This window comes from Carassius auratus, chromosome 6 (assembly GCF_003368295.1).
Source record: "Carassius auratus strain Wakin chromosome 6, ASM336829v1, whole genome shotgun sequence".
In the NCBI taxonomy this organism is placed as follows: Eukaryota; Metazoa; Chordata; class Actinopteri; order Cypriniformes; family Cyprinidae; genus Carassius; species Carassius auratus.
The window spans coordinates 11,030,848-11,048,875 of record NC_039248.1 but is presented as its reverse complement, the minus strand read 5'-3'; the positions used below and the strand labels follow the sequence as shown (position 1 = coordinate 11,048,875).

Genomic DNA, 18,028 nt, shown 5'->3' with positions numbered 1-18,028 from the left:
CCGTAGACTTATGAGAATTGTCAAGCAAAATCCATTCAAGAATTTGAGTGAACTTCACAAGAAATGGACTGAGGCTGGGGTTAAGGCATCAAGAGCCACCACACACAGACGTGTCAAGGAATTTGGCTACAGTTGTCGTATTCCTCTTGTTAAGCCACTCTTGAACCACAGACTCTCTGAACAAGGCCTAACTATGTTAGTTCTGTTCTGTCATGTTCTTGAAATTTTTGGGTAGAGATGACATTTGAACTGAGGTTACAAGGTCAGTGTTCAACAGACACTGACGTTTCATTTCTTTCTTTGCATTTTCTCGTTGCATTTCAAACTTTCAAACCCCCTACTGTCCATTGTAAATAGATGACACAGTTAATTTGTTACTTACTAGTGATGTCATGAATACTCAACTCACAAAAGGTGTTTCTAAACCTTTAAAAACCTAAATTATTATTTTTATTTATTTCTATGAAATTTAATTGGCTAATTACATTCAACTGCTTTTTAATCCAGACATTAATATCATGTTCTTAACTAAAAGAGATTAACTGTGGATTGATGTTAGCCTAGCTTGCTAGGACCAGTTCCCATGAGTATCAGTGTTCAAAAATGAGCTTGATATTTTTTCAATATATGAGCCGTTGCACTCGATTTCTCAGTGCTGTCATGCGCTTTGATTTTCCACCTGGCATGTACGCTATTTTATCCACATTAACATATCAAACTTCTGAGATGTGTAATTTATCAGGCTTCAGGTCTTGTCATGGAAAACAAGCTATTTTACCTTTAGGTCTCCCAGTAGCAGTCACCAATGCTAGAAAGCCAATATGGTTGAAGAGGGCACATTGGCACGCCGTGTAATTTTATCTACATGCATGCCTTACTTTGTAGATTTATGCTGATAACCACCAATGATACGGTTCAGACTTTTGGCATGGCTGATGGTCATGAACATCTGAGAAGCCTGCTGACTGCTCATTAACAGATTTTATTATTAGCCGACCTCGGTTACTGGCATGTCTTCAGTGGATCTGCGCTTCTGACATGTCTAACAAATCACTATTCGTTGTTCTAGCGAATCCAATCGCTTTTGTCTTGGAACGCATGTGCACACATGCTTATCTACAGCTGTTTTCAGAAAATTTTGAAAAGCACAGTCTTCTGGGAAGAGCTTAACAGCGGTATAATGTGAAGAGCAGAGCTTCCACATGTTGTGTCTGTCTCTTTTCTGAACTCTGAGCTTCATTCTATGTGGTTAGCAGACCCTAGCTCAATGGCTTTTTGACTCTGGTTCTTGTGTTTGTTTACAACATGTGTTCTTCACCAACGGCAGGCTGCTGCAAACCCCCAGCCTGCTGCTTGTGACATGGGGTTTTAATTATGGCCAAGTCTGTGAATAGTTTTTTTTTTTTTTTTTTTTTTAAGTCAGCATTCATGCCTAGCCTGGAGCCTAGCAGACCCTAGCTCCTTACAGAGGCCCCAAACAGAGACTGTCTTGTGCGGCCCCTATGTGAGCGTGTCAGCTCTCATGGGAAAAAATGTGAGAAATGTCTCGGATTCACAGTTAAGACCGTTTTCTGCAAAGGACATTGTTACACCGCAAATATTGTACCTTGTCACTGGCGCAGGACCTTTGTATCTAATGTACTGGTAAAGTTGGGTCTTTTGAAAGGCAGTTCAATTACAGTAATAAGCATCTTATTCCTGATGTTCAGCTACTGCATATCATATGTTTAAAAGCTCAAAATACAAAAATGACACAACCCATGTGGACCAAATGTGTTAGACATTCTGTCCACAGGCATTCTGTCCTTTGGCTGGTCTTTAGAGCTTTTCCAATGTTCAAAAAGTCAACATTGTCTATAATATGCTGTGCGAATGAGATATTTACAAGTGTCAACAGGATTCTTTCTGGGGACATTTGATCCATTTCCTTTTGGACAGATGTCTTCTTCACCTCATCAATGTCACACTGTTTTTAGGTCCTGTGTCATGCTTTGGAATGGCACTAATCGGAGGCAGGTTAGTTTTATAGCTCTATTACCCTGTGGTCTGCAAAAGTGATCAGCATGATCCCTCCCCACCAAATCCGCAGCTCCAGAGCACACATAATTCACCATAATGGCCGCATTTTACCCAAATCCATTGTCTGAATAGGATATTTTGTTAACTGACTGCTTGGACAGACCTGAAAAGAGCAGGCAAGGACTGAACGGAAGAGATGGAGGGAGGAGTTTGGGGGGGTGGGGTGAGAAGGGTCAGCACAGCTGTATTTGCAGCTGAACGTTGCGCCGCAGCAGTTTACGGACTTGATTGGCTCCATCTGGCATCATTACAACCACATTTAGTCCACGAAAAGATTGCTGCTTTAGACAGTGTGTGAATCTAGCTCTCTTGTATCCATCAGAGCAGCTTGATCATTTCTGACCCGTCATTCTGTAGTCAGCCGTGCTGGTTATAAGATCGAGATGGAGATATTGGCCCTTTGCTAGCAATGCTAGATTTAGCCAACACGACCTTCTCGTGACATGTGGGACCTGGTTTTCATTGCCCTTCACTCCTGTAGGCAAGCACAAGTGTGAAATGTGATACCTCCCAGACCAAGCTTTTTTGGCCTGAACCCTAGACCCGGAAAGTCTGAGAAGATACAGAGAATGGTTGATGGAATGTGGTCCTGACCTGGAGAGAATGAGAATGAAGGAGATACATAAAGGCTTTTGAAAGAGGAAGAAGTGGAGGTGTTTTGGAAAAGTAGATTTTGGGAGTGCGCCATGGCTGTGGATCAGCGCCCCTCCCCCTGGAGAAGCAGCATTTCCTGCCGCAGCTCTCTGCTGAAATCAGATTCCCAACCTTGCTCGGGCCTTGTTTTTCTTGGCACGAGCCAAGCACAGACACTCACAGAGAACTGCTGTCAGAATCTTCATCCCTCGTTTTCTCTTTCTCCCTTTCCTCTTTTCATTGCCATCTCCTCACCCACCATTTTTCTTATTCGTTCAAAAGAAACAGCATCCTCAGTACTCTCTCACCAGTTTTTTTTTTTTTTTTTTTGGATGTAACCTGATAAGTCCTCACCCTGCACAAATTTTAATAACATTTAAACATCTCCAGATGCAATTTGAAAAAATAAAGTGGCACAAACGTTTGCTGAAGGCTTTGCGGTTTCACGCTCTCGGGCTTTTTTTTTTTACATCGAATGTTGAGCTATGTGAGATCTTTCCCCATTCTCTGCTGACAGTTATCTTAATGCGCTCCATTGTTTATATACAGGACCCAAAGGAAAACATAGTTGTCTAAGAGATATTCACCAGAACATTAACGCATTCTATTGTTTTCATTCTCCTAGTTTACCTACCTCCATTGTTAAGGTGATGTTGGACGTTATTTATGTAAGCATAGGAGCATCTTAAGGTTATACCAAGGCAGTATTGCACCCTTTAGCCCCTTCTGTTGTATTCTATTCTTTTCTATTAAAGGATTTACACTTTTTGTGCTATTTCAATTTATTTTATATTAATATTATAGTTCCATTGTAAAACTGACTGTGGTTTACCAGTGCCTGTTTAATACGTTTCTGTCTGCTGCGGAAGTTTAATAACTTGGGACTGAGCATTCTTAAGGGGTTCGCAAACCGGACGAGAAGCACAGCGCCACGCCACCCCACATCTAGGATAACTCGAGGTATCGCACTCCGGAAGCGCACATTCTATACGCTGGAGCTCAATATCAAATCAAGTTCTGAGCAGCAAGATGAATGAGTTTTAGTTCATTTATTATTATTAATTTAAATATATTATTTTAATTGATAAAAGCTGAGTTTGAACATTAATTAATGAAAATAATCTGTTATCATTTAGTCTGGATTATTACTGGCATTCTAGATTGCCTTTCATCAACTGATTTGTATTATTATTATTATAAACAATTTCAACATTTCTAAAGCTGTATCTACTAATACTGATTTGTTTGCTCAATAAAAACAAAGAAGCAATTCTTTTTATAGGTATGCTTAACGTTTCTATGGACTGTCACTGAACATTTTACCTTACCTGAAAATTAGACATTCTTAAAGGAACACTCCACCGTTTTTTGAAATAGGGCTTATTCACATTATTTCCTACATTTAGATAGGTGGGCAAATGCATTTTTGTGTCAGTGCATGCATTGTTTTAGTTTGACTGGGTCGGCGTTAGCTTAGCTTAGCACAATGAATGGAATCCTTTGTTGCCAGCTAGCATGGCCGGAGTAAAAGTGATCAAAAAAAAAAAAAAAAACCACCTAATTACTTCTTGTGGCCTGCGTATTCACAACGAGTACAAATAGCGATCCAGATTAACACTAGGCGATTTCCTAGGCAGATATTGATTTGGGACTATATTATGGGGAAGCACAGGCGAAGCACTGCTACTTCGGCACAGAGAATCACGCAACACATGAAAACATCAACTCTATGTGAATACAGGTATAATATGGGTCGATCTATACATGCGTCATGATTAAAATAATCACTTACTCTGTGGACAGCTGTCCATTTGGTCCATTCGGCGTGGGGCGTTTTTTCCAGTTCACTTTGTCACACCGGAAAAAAAAATCGAGTACTGCAGAATGGATCAGCGCCGTGAAATCCTCTGTAGATGTGACACAACTTCGGGCACGCTCATCTTGATCTGACGTGTTGAGCCTGGTCATTAATGGCAAAAACATGTCCCACTCTCTACAGCACAGACACTCTATTTCCGTCGGCATAGATTGGCATATTCCCCCACATTCACACCACCAGTTCATGTTGGCTCTCATCCTCACGTCCTCAGGCTGTTGAGCGATCTCAACATCCTCCTCCTGTCGTTCTATTTCCAAAGCACGCAGCTCATCTTCTGTAAACTCTGGTTCAAATAGGTATGGTTCTGGTTCTTGACTGTCTGAGAAGTCACCCTCTTCGTCTCTCTCAAAATCAGCCATGTTCATCGCCATTCGTGTACTGTAAGGAAAATAGCCAGGCAGCTACTATTCACGCCGGTGTGTTGACGGAAGTCGTGGGATTTCATGTGTTGCGTGATTCTCTGCGCCGAAGTAGCAGTGCTTCGCCTAAGCAGCAGTGCTTCGCCTGTGCTTCCCCATAATATAGTCCCAAGTCAATATCTGCCTAGGAAATCGCCTAGTGTTAATCTGGATCGCTATTTGTACTTGTTGTGAATACGCAGGCCACAAGAAGTTATTAGGTGGGGTTTTTTTTATTTTTTTGATCACTTTTACTCAGGCCATGCTAGCTGGCAACAAAGGATTCCATTCATTGTGCTAAGCTAAGCTAACGCCGACCCAGTCAAACTAAAACAATGCATGCACTGACACAAAAATGCATTTGCCCACCTATCTAAATGTAGGAAATAATGTGAATAAGCCCTATTTCAAAAAACGGTGGAGTGTTCCTTTAAATGAAAAAACTATGACAAACGATATCTTCCTCCACGTTTATTACTTCCTCTTTGTCTTTGAAGAATCTATGGTTGGTTGCATATAATTCTGGGTATGTCCCTATGTCGTTGAGTAGTTTTTTCGTCTTTTTTGCTTTTCCGATATTTAAATGACCTGAAGTTTTACGCTACTCCGCTATTTAAATGTCCTGAAGTGTGTTGCGACGGTTGTGACCTGATAAATCCACTAGGAGGCTGCCGATGACATTGAATGTAATCGCGACAGGCAAATACTATAATATTTTGCGTATGTAAAAATATCTCAAGAGAAAAATGAAAGATTAAAAGGACTGTGTTTATTATACATTTTATTATATATGTTTACAATTTTATTCAAGCTACTAATGAAAGTAGTATTTTGCAGCAGTGTTATCTTGGTATAATGTATGAACCACGATTTGAAACAAATATGGTGTTATTTAATATAAAACTATGCAGATGGTGCTCTGTGGAGCGGCAGGAATTTGAACAGCATCCTGAGTCGTACCCGGGTGCCGCAGAATGGCACCGCCAGTGTGTGTACACTCATAGGGAATAATGTGTTCGAATTTTAAACACGTGACTCTGCGCGACGCAGTGCTGCCCTTCTCGTCCAGTGTGCGACCGCAATTATGCTGCCATCAGCCAAACTGCATTGTCATGATATCATGGTTCCAGAGAGATTAGTCACATGACCTTTTACAAATCAGATGATAGGTTCAAAGTCATGTGGTCCCCTTGAACAGATCTACGACGCATCGGAGTAGATCTTCATCAACAACATCCATAGAGATGAATGGAATTTATAGCTTTATCCTGAATTTGTGCCAGTATATTTGGCAAATCTGAATAATTTTTGCCAGTTTCATAAATTTATGCATTGCAGACTGCAGTTGGCATACCAATGACCACATCTGACTACAAAAAATGGCCACCTTTCTTTTTGAAGGGATATAAAAAAGGGACTCTGTCTATAGTTCACTGTCAATGGCTCTGACACTGAGGGTGTCTTACTTATACGAAAGACTAATGCACAGTCCAGTCCTGCAAGTGTGTGTGTGTGTGTTACTTTCTCAAGGGGAGGGGCTATTGAAACCGACTGAGCTCATCAGGACAGTTAAACAGTCCCACATTTGAGAGAGTCAGAAGAGAGAGAGACTTCTGTGCTACGTTTAGTGTGTGCTTGAATGTGGCTAACATGCTGCCGAGCTCCTAAAAAGACTTTTATCACATCACTGGATATCTCTTCTTCTCTTACCTACAGCAGAGCTTTAAATTAACTCCATATGACATTTGACGACATTACCAAATAACAAAATTACACCAGTGTTTGGCTTTCCGTGTCATACGCATGAAAGATTTTCCATTGTTTTCCAACAGTTCGTGTTAAAATGGAGGGATGTTGTGGGGGGAAGTTTAATGTTACGTCACATCATCCATTTAACCACCCGACTGAGTGATTATACTATTATGGCTGTTTATAAATAGACAACAAAACCTTGTTAAACTATTGGCAGACCACATTCTCAATCCCAAAGAATAGTCAGAAAACTAAGACATTTTGGATAGGTTGGAAACCAGAAACAGTCGCTTGCATGTGCAGCTGTCCAGTTTGACTTTTAACAGCGCTCATTTTAAAATCCCTAACACATACAGTGCAATTATTAACCGCTGCACCGGTTGCACACTGTTTTGTTGTGCATGACTGCTATAACTAGTATGCGTGGGGTAGGGGGATCTCAAGGCTTTGTGGGGGGTTGTAGTGAGTTATATGAGAAGGTATGACAGACATAACGAAACAAAACATGCACACACAGCAAGCAGAGTGCATGTCTCTACAGCCCTGGCCAAATTGAAAGCCTCTGTCCCTGCATTCAGTACCAATTAAATGCTCCCCTTTGTGGCCGGGCCGAAACAGCTGCAATGACTCCACTGAGTCTGTTAAGACCAGGCTAGAGCCAGGCCCCCTCTGCGCTCCAAAACACACACGCTCACAGGCTGCGAGACCATGAGAGAGAGCGAAAAGAGAGTAAACAGCGAAAGTAAGATAAGGCAAAAATCACATCCAAATGTTTACGCAAGAGGCAGCGTCGCTGCTTCACTCACCTTTATCTCGTCTATATAATAACGTACAATTATAGAAGAGATAGCGGCACACTGACAACAGGACGGTGCCGCAGGAAATGAGAAATGGCTAGTAAACAATCACTTCAGAGAGTGTGCTTTGATGTAAAACACGAACCTCATAAAGGCTGGGAGACGTCTATTGTTTAAAATGACTTGCATTTCTCATGTAAAAAGATGTTTTCTCTTGGTGGGCGTCTTGACATAATTCTACACATTATTTGTAAATTTTAGTTAAAGCTTTCTTTGCAATTTAAAGTTTTTAGGTCTGGACATAACTGGATATCTTCTCTTTTGCAGAGGCGATGTTTGAAGCATAATTTGTCCAGTAGCGTCTCGTCCAGTGGAGATGATAATACTCCTTTCAAAAGTCTGTGATAGACTGATCCAGGCTAAATTTAAACCCGTGGACAGACATGGCGCGCCAGTGGTGCATGTCTCCATTTGGCTCTCAGCTTGCTATGTGACTCTCTACATTTCTATAGGCTTATGGTACACTGCTCCGTGTAATATTACAGTTAGTTAAAAGTTCTTTTGGTGCATTTCAACACAGTTATGTAAAATGCTCAGAATTTGGGAAAAGAGGCAAAGACTTTTCACATTTCCAAACCTCTGCAGATAGTAATTGAAGTAGTAGATGATAATAACAGATGAAGTAGGGGAAAAAGTCTAAAAATAGGGATGTTGACATTTTAATTTAAAAAGAAGATATTATATTATATTATATTATATTATATTATATTTTCTATAGTGGATATGTTTTTGTAAAGTTTTTTGAGAGCAGGATATTCATTTTGAAATAACTACATATTCTACTCTCTGTACTCTATTTAGTCATCAGATAATGTTTACATATTGTTGTATATAAAGTGAAAATGATTTCATATATTTAGTCGATCCATTTTGAATTGGTCGGAAATGGCTTTTTATGAGTACATGATTACATATATTTATATATAAGTATATTTTGCATTTTTTTTTGTCTATAGGTGATCTATGTTGTCATGTGAGGAATAGTGTTGAAAAGCAGCCAAAGAGTTCAGTCAGTTCAGTCATAGTATAACTAGAGAACATAAACTGCTCATCAGCTTTTCTGTCTGTCTTTGCCTCTGTCTCTATCTCTCTCTGTCTCTGTCTCTTCATTGCGAGACCCCTAATCTGTGTTTGAAGATGACGGCAGAGATTAAAACAGAACCCTGTGGTTAGAACATCAGTCACTGGTGTGTGTGTGTGTGTTTGTAGATGGGGGGTGAGTGGGACTGAAATCCAGACAGACCGTAGCTTTTACAAGTGAGCTTGTTGCAATGTCACATTTATTGGGCAATATTTGTTCTGTGTTTTTATGTTTTTAGTAATGCACTTTTCAAATCCTATCGAAGACTATCTCGTTTTCTATTGTTTGTGTGCTTAGAAACATGTTTGGTAGAAGAAAAAAATAACTTCCTTTCGGTGCAGCAGTTGCATACTTCACATTTTTGAAAGTCCTGCACATTCTCTTTATACATTATTTGACTGGTAAAAATGCATTTTACTAACAGAGAAAACAACGGTTTAAGAGAATACTGATAACCATTAATGTCTGTTAAACAAAAAGCTCAATAGTAATCTGCAGTCACCGCACTGACCCCAACGCAGGGTGTTACAGTGCCTTTATCGTCCTCATCGAGTTAGCTGTTAATGTGACATCTGCTGACATGCTCCATTACATGTGCAGTCACCTGCCTCGGTGTGAATGTGTGCACTGGAATGCTAATAGTAGATCTGCAAATTAATATAAGATTCTACATTGTCTGTCGTTAAACAGTGTTGATTCCCAGAGCAAAGTTTTGTGGCTTAGGAAAAACAATGAGAATTCCACTGTCTCCCGAGTCTTAAAAGAGCAACATCAGAGTATCATATTTTCCTCAGATGTTTCTTCTGCAGTTCTTCAGGAGAAATAAAAATACACACAATTTTAGACATTTTGTGACATGCAGTAAAGAGAAATTAAAGGTAGACATCATAGTTTAGATTATTTGGTCTTTTATATGTGAAATATATAAATTGGGATCTAAGCACAGTTTGAGATCTCCTGTGAAACTCTAAAGGGTCTTTTACTCAGGCGAAAAGTCTTATTAAAGCCTCTATTTGCTTTCTGTCATTTTATTGCTGTATGAGAGAAATAGTTGAGTGATTAAAAAGATCTCCTTAATTTTTTTTTCTTTTTTTTTCTTTGGGATGCTGTGTAGCATGTGTGTATATATATATTTTACAATGAGAGCAAGTAAGAATTTCAGTGTAAGATTTACAGTTTACATATAGAAAACCTAAAAACCTCTGTGTATGTGCATGCCTTTCAGTGAAGTTTCCCTCGGCCAACTCTGGAAAGGCCAGTGTCCTTCATTAAACACAGCCAGTCATCCCCAAATAAGGCAAACACTGTGCCCTTCATACTCTTCCAGCCCCCTGCTGTACTGCCAACAAGCATGCATTTAACACCAGCATAAAACCAGACCCTCCAAATACTGCAGCACACTAATGCTTTACAGTCAAACTTCATCAAGAGAAAAGTGCTATTGTTAGTGGCATTTGCCAACACAACATTTGCAATTATTATTGCTAACATCTTAAAGAAACTCATATCCGTAAGAAGTAGGTATGCTGTTGCTTTTAAGGTTTTTTTTTTTTTTTTTTTTTTTTTTTTTAGCAGATTTGAGCTCTGAGACAAAACAAAAAAACAAAATGAAAGAAATAAAGGGGAAAAAATCACAAATGAATGCATAATATGATGTACAGTATAAGTAATGTTACTTTATAAGATGTGTATGTATTTTTCCGTTTTTTTTTTTTTCTTAATAAATGTATTAATCTAATATTCCGTTGTAATATTGAAGACCAGTGTTTTTAGTTGGAGAATGTAATGTAATGTCATGTGTGGGGCCAACAGACTTGGAATTACAGTCTGTCAGCCAATCAGAATTAGGCATTCAACAGCACGGTTATATAATATGCAGTAATGCTTTGTCATTTGTTTATTAATCTCTTTATTTTTCTCTCCCCAGGTAAGACTTGAAATCTGAATCTTCTCGCCTATAAAGTGTGCAGTCCTTCATGTAAGTAGCTTTGGACTTTCTGTTGTGCTTTATTCATTCTGCATACCCTGGATAATGTTGTTTTGACAAACCCTTGGGCAGTTGTGTCTTTTGAAACATTGGGAGCTAAGCTTTCCCTCCCACCTCTCCACTATCTTGTAATCCCGCTGTCAGGCAAACAAAGCCCCTTTGCGGACGTGAGTTGATACCATCTTTTCTCTCTGTTCCTCTGCTTTTTGCAAAAAGGAGCCATTTAACCACTTGTAATCTTTCCCGACCACCACTGGCTTAGCCATAATAGATCCTTAACCTGGGTTGACCATCTCGTTAGCATATTCGGCAGTTAAAAAGCAACTTCCCATGGTTTTTTTGTAATTGCCGTCAAAGCGATACGGTGGAGGTAAACCTTCAGGGAATACTCAGGCTCAATGAAAACGATGTGTCAGGATTTGTGGGATGAAAGAAAGAGAGTGGGCCTTTTAGTCAGGGCTTTGAGAGGGTAAGTGCGCTTCTCGCTTCTAGGGCCAAAAGGGAGAGAGTGAAAGCAGTAGTTGTGTGAGTCTGAGAGGCCAGCGAGCAACAGGTCATGAGGAGCATTATGTTGAGCACTTAACCTCAGACTCAGAGACCCTCGCCTCCGCACGCAGCTGCACACGCGCTCACGGCCTGGCTAGCGTTATCTCAACCAGACTCTACCTGGGAAGACATGCTTGGCTGGGAAGCAAGAGAGATAAGAAGCCTGCAGAACAGGGAGGACAATAAACACACCATTCTACTGTCTGGAGGTGGACAGGAGAAAGACAGGAAGATGAGAGTGAGACGTAAAGATCTTGGTTCATTCAGCTCTTTATTGCTAACCTAGTGCACCATTACCTTTTGCTCACCATAAAATGTTAACTTTTCAATGGCAATTTCCCTTATTTGATGGGTTTATCTGTTTGTAATTTTTTTTCCATATATTTAGACAGAATTTTTTTTATCTTGGATCCAGGTTTGAAACCAATTTCTGAATCTGAATCACACAGTGGAAATATAATGGGGTTTGAATGCCATTTCGTGATGATTTTAACCATATATTCTAATTTAGCTTTCTTCAGTAGTGTTAAATAGTATTTTGGGAAAGTTAGTTTTGCCATTCAGGATGTGTTCCTGAATCAACAACTTTTGCAGTTTCTGGAACTACATTCTTGTCAAACAAACATAGTCCTAACCATAACCAATAACTACTCTTTATACAAAATGATAGGTTGATAAGAATCTTGTTGAAGCCCAAACCTCAGTCTTAACCCTAACCCCAACCATAAAACCTAACTCTAAAATCTGATTGAATAATGTTGGTCCAGGAACAACAAAGATGTCGATCCAGGAATATGTCCTACTTCCTGAAGTCACTGTAAGCTTCAGGAAAGTTCCACCTCTTTGTCTATTTTTTCTGCTTATTTAGTAGATCTGAAATTAGCTACATCTAGTTTTTTGTGAAATCCGCCAGTTCAATTCAATTTAATTATATATATATATATATATATATATATATATATATATATATATATATATATATATATATATATATATATATATATATATATATATATATATATATATATATAATTATTAAATATTTTTTTTTGTATTGTATTGTTTTACAGATAAAAGCCTGCCACATTAGTGAGCAACTTGGAACTTAATATTTGAATCTTGGATTGGAAAAGGCAGCTTTCCTGTTTATCAACGTCATAATGCCACAAAATTATCACTATATCACGCCTCGCCCCAGATTTATTTTTCTTTCCAAACCTAAATGCGTCTAGTCCAGACCAAAATTGCTTTGTTAATTGCTGTGCTTTTTCATTTTTGTTCCATCGTATCAACAGATTCTTTATTTTTATTTATTTTTTTATTAGTGTCGAATTTAATGCAGTTTCTCAAACTGAGCAGTTCATCGCACAATATTTACAGACATTTTTGAATATATCTGTTTGAATAAATGTTCTGAGAATAGTCATGGTCAACCAGTTTGGCATAAACATTCTCATGCAGAAAAAAAAAAAAAAGCAGAACACACAGTCACCTCACATAATTGTGTTTATAAGGTTTGGTCTGGGCCGTGACACTGAGAATTCTGGGTAATGAAATGAAATGGCCGAGCAAGATGATACAAGATAACTAGAGGCGGCTGAGCAGTAGTTTTTGGAACTGTTCTTGTTTTCTCAGAGAGCAGGGGTTGATGGGAGAGTGGATGAGTGGCATGCGTGTCAGGCAGCATGTGGACTTCCTGCATGAACACTTCTCTTGATGTGGCGTTGAACTTCTAGTACTCTGGGTCGGGACAGACATAAAATAAGACGTGTCTGAAGCTATGTGTAGAATTATGATGGATTGGGTTGGGTTTATTAAGAGGAGAGCTCAAAAGAACTTAGCCGTGAAAATAACAATTCATGGGGTGACCCTGCAAACTTGAGAGGAGTTTCAAAGATCCAGCCAAACAGCCGAAGAACACGAAGAGTCAGCAGGGTGGAAGATGTGAGACCGTATTTGTATGTAGTGAGAAGAGACTGAATAAGAGGCCAAGTGTTGCACATTGTGAAGATGATTAACTCACTCCGTCCAGAGCCATCTGCTGCCATAGTGCCCTCACATGAACTTGTTTTCCCCTCATTCTCTTTAACTTTTTATATAGTCAATGTAGTGCAATGATATAGAAATTCATACATATATAGAGTCATATAAAGAGTTTATTTCAGTTTTCTCTTGAAATAAAATCTTAGACCTCTTAGAAGTAAGTATATGTCTCGGCTCAGGTAATATTTTTACTCTTTTACTGTAGCTGGCTTGGGCAGCTTCACGGACAGTTTCTTCTCTGATTGACATGAAACTTAAGTCAGCTGGTTTTCCTTACATGTTTTTCCACTGGGCCCTCAATCTAGCTCTGCTCAGACCAGCACTTCTGATTTCCAAGAACAAGTCTATAGCATCCATCCTGTTCTATTTCTGTACAAAGATGGTAATTTACAGTGTACAGGAGTGTGCGGGCTGACGATCGTAAATGTGAAGGGAAACACTGAAACCAAGCAAGGCGTCAGTGGAGTGGAACGCCATTGGAGAGGCTCTCGGTGTCTTTGGCTGGGCTCTAGGAGCTCCCTATCTCTGCTTTTTGTGTTGAAACAAAGTCATATTCAGCTTTTTTCGTACAATGACAGTTTATAGTGGCCAAAAAATTGCCTACAGCATCAAAGGCAAAGCAACTGTACAATATGTGCCATATTTGATTTGGGAGCTGCATAAATAATGTGATTTGAGTGTAACTTACATTTTTGTCTGTTCATCACCTCAAACTCTTGTGTGACTTCAGAAGACTTGAATAATAGTCATTTGGACTACTTTATGGTGTTTTTTAGCATTCTTTTGGAACTTGGCAGGCTGTGGTCACCGTTTGAAGTTTTTTCACAATTCTTTCTTTTGTTCCATAGAATGGAAAAACTGCTTATGGGTTTGTAATAACATAAAACAAGTGAATAATAACAAAAATAATTTAAATTGTTTCATTTTTGGGGGGGGGGTGTACTGTTCCTTGTAGAGATGTATGTGAGTTTAAGTTGGTGTTAATACAGTTGTTCAGTTGAGAGAGGGAGAAAAAGTAAAACTGCAGAGATCAGCTAAAGGCAATTTAGACAAACATTAAGGTGAATGAGATGGCAGATGTAATGCTTGACTTCTTCTACAAACCGAGTGGTCGAGACATATGGCTAATGCAATCATTTGTGCATTAATACAGCACACATATGTCTGTGTGAGTCAAGTAATGCTTTGTTGGGAATGAGAGCTTAGGATGGAGTTTTCTTTAGAATCCCTGGTGGATTGTTTAAGGTTATTTAAGATGATGTTCTAGTGTTACAATTTACATTTCCAGTGATGTACTTCTGGTTATGGGGTCTGTTCTATTACGGTGGTCTCTGTAGGGTCTTGGGTTTCCTTCTGTTTTGTACGGTCATGACATTCTGTGCCAGCTCTGGATTTCTCGTTGGCTTTCTGATATTCCCCTTCTCTTTAGATATGCTTTCTCTACTTTAGCCTTTCTTCTTCTCGCTGAACTTTGTAAAAGAAGTTGGATGTCATCCAAGAAATAGTCTTCATTCAGAAATGCCTTTATGAGCACATCAAAGCTCTTGAGATGTTCGACAACTCACCCATTCCGACGTTAATTCAATTAAAAGCCAAGAGGCAGGCAAACCGAGATGGCGAAATTAAGAGTTGCAGGGGGTGCAAAAGGATCTGCTAATCCCAGACATGCCTTATCAGCCCTTGAGTCAGGTCTAGAGTCAGGCTCCAGCCCCCCTGGATCTCCTCCATCAGTGGGAATGCATTTTATTCCACCCCACTGATCTGACTTCAAAGGCGGTATGGGGCCCATGATCCACCCCTGCTGTATACCCCAGCTTTCATTAGAAAGTAGATTACGTTAATCTGCTGGCGCACACCTGATGTTTACCCTGCACTGCCGGATGGGAAGCAGTTGTAGTATGGGTGTAAAAGGGGATTACTGTGATTGCGGAGGTCGCGGCATTAACTGTGCACAAGACCTGATCAGAGATCAAGGTGCCTAGTGGTTAATTTGTTAATTGGACACATGGGGAATTAGAGAAGGGAGAAGAAGGGATAAGATCGAAGGATTACCTCACTTGTTCTTTATCATTGCAGTAGTTATTTGCAGGAATGCATGATCTAACAGGTGCATTGATATTGGTAGATAAACGTGACCCTAGTATTATTTAATTTTATTGCTCAGAGCCTGTAATATTTTTTTTTTTTACTGTGACACACAGACCTTTTTTTATTCTTTCTGATATGCAAGTTATAATTTCAATTTTATGAAAGAAATTAAGTGAGCTACAGATATTTTACATGGAGTTCTTTTGATCTTTAGACAAAAATAAATAAATAAATGAAAACAATAAAATGTTGAATATCTGTCATTATATTGGTTATTTAAAATATCATTAATCATCAGTTACATTTTTCATTTTAGCAAAAAAAAAAATAAAAAAACATTTAAGAAACTTAGAAATATGTTTTTAGTTTTTTTGGTTTTGTTAAAAACATCAATGTGTTTATTTTAAATAAATATGTGACCCTGGACCACAAAACCAATCATAAGTAGCTCGGATATATTTTTAGCAAAAGCCAAAAATACATTGTATAGGTCAAATTTATAGATTTTTCTTTTATGCCTAAATCATTAAGATATTAAGTAAAGATCATCTTCCATTAATATATATTTTTTTTTCCTACTGTTAATACATCAAAACTTAACATTTGATTAGTAATATGCATTGAAAAGTGATTTTCTCAAAATTTAGATTCTTTGCACCCTCAGATTCCAGATTTTCAAATTATTGTATCTCACCCAAATATTGTCCTATCCCAAAATATAAAGCATATAAAGTCAAATATAAAAATATATTATATAGACTTAAAAGACTGATCTGGATTATCTTTGCCTCTTGCTCATTACACTCATATGTGCTCACACATGTAATGATCCACACCAACCTTTGACCCATGTCAGTGAGGGGCGATATAATCACTCACAGCTGATGGACATGTCTATATGGTGACCGCTGCAAGAGCTGAGGGTTTGTGATTATTGCACTATCCAATGTTCACTATCCAATGCAATCATTGCAGCAAGTAAAACACGTTTCCCTTTGAGAAACATTTGGCTCACAAATTTTTGACTTTAGCCAGAATGTGTCTTACTGAACTAAATTTTACCACAATGACGTGGTCAAACTTGTGATGTTTTAATAGTTATTTTGTGTTATCCAAATAATAATCCATTGTACTCATCAACCATTGGTCGATGTCTAGGATTTTATGGCTCTTTTCAGGTTTAGAGGGAGGTCTGTTGTCAGGTTACTGCATGTGCTGCCTGTATTAACCTCCATCACTGCGAGGAATGACTAACATCAGAGCCTTTCTAGTTAGAGAAGTTAAAATGTAACATAGTCCAAAGCAAAACATATAGGTTTAATACAGGGAATTAAAATGTAAAACAAATGATGTATGTGGTCTTGTTTAGGCTAAAATATTGAAATGGATCTTTATATTTTATGAAGATTATGTGTTTTTGCCAATGCAAATGTCCAGATTTTGCGTGTGTTTTAGATGTGAGGTTGTTCCCGAAGTCTTCATGATATTGTCGTCTCCTTCCTTTAATGTCTATAAGATTGATTTGCCATTTGTTTTTACTTTGCATGAGGTGAAAGTATAATTGCTTAGAAAAGTAATAGAATACCTGGAGCCGGCTAATTTAAGGTATCATTTATGTCTAAAGCTCTAAAGTCAGTGAAACATTAAAGTCAGTATGAAATGGAAATTCACCCCACCTATTTTCTAAATGTATTGTGAATGATTCATCCGTACATATGGTTCTTTTTTATTGACATCAGAATTGTTAATCAAGTTGTCATAACTTGATCTTCTATCTAGTTGATGCATGCCAGACTTCTCAAATAATTTAGGTCTGCTTAAACCTCGCCTCTTTCTCACGATTGACTGCAGACTCACGATTGACTCCTCCTCCATCAAGTCCCTCCCTAAAATTTTTTTAACAGATTTGCAGATACGCAAAAAATTCTGTTGCTACTTCCTGTGCTTCATAATTTTAATACTTAAGCTTAGATGTATGTTTAGATCTCTAACCCAGTGCATGAAGAATTGCAGTAGCAAGAACTGCTAATAAAATAGTCTCAAAGGAGGTATAGTGATGTCACTGTGTGTGGACTTAAAGTTAGTTAAAGAAAACATAGTTTTTCCGAACACTTGGCTTCAGTGCCTCACACATGAGAGGTATTTTCAGAGTGTGTGGTACTGAATGTTCTTCCAAGAAAGAGAAGTTCAGCAAAGCGAAGTCATGTATACTTAGCCTCCCTCCTCACATAAGCATGCCGTAACACTCACACAGCTCCGGTTGTCGTTGTGGACGCTGTTTTTTCTATGCCACAGATGGCCTGTCTTCGAGGTGGTGGGGATTACTGGTGTTTAGGCAGGCCGGTTTGGGAAAGAGCTGTTTACAGTAGGCTGCTGGACTCCGTGCTGCCGTGGCCACATTCGGTTCCCTTTCCTGTCTCCGTGAGGCCAAGCCACACACCATACGGCAAGTAGGACACACTTACGCACAGACCCACACTTGTGCAGCGGCTGAGTTCTAATGCCACACAGACAGAAGAAAAACAGATACCAAGGCTTTATTTAGCCTATTAAAGGAATTGTTAATGCAGAAATATCATTTTGCTATCATTAGTCATTATAGACCTGCCTTCATTGTTTTTTTTTTTTGTTTTTTTTTTTTTTTTTTAGCTATTTAGCAGAACATTAAGGGTTCTCTTTTTAATA

At 38.7% G+C, this 18,028-nt stretch overlaps 1 protein-coding gene across 2 annotated transcripts in view; it reads left to right on the top strand.

Moving 5' to 3' along the window:
- LOC113096331 (E3 ubiquitin-protein ligase PDZRN3-B) overlaps window positions 1–18,028 on the top strand; it is an 88,720-nt gene that overhangs the window by 32,541 nt on the left and 38,151 nt on the right. The window contains exon 1 of one of the 2 annotated variants that reach the window (XM_026261706.1): window positions 10,607–10,657. The exons of the other annotated variant lie outside the window; for it this stretch is intronic. The gene's annotated coding sequence lies outside the window, so the exon portion shown is untranslated. Of the gene's footprint in view, window positions 1–10,606; window positions 10,658–18,028 lie in introns of those variants that run through there. 2 annotated transcript variants of the gene reach the window in all.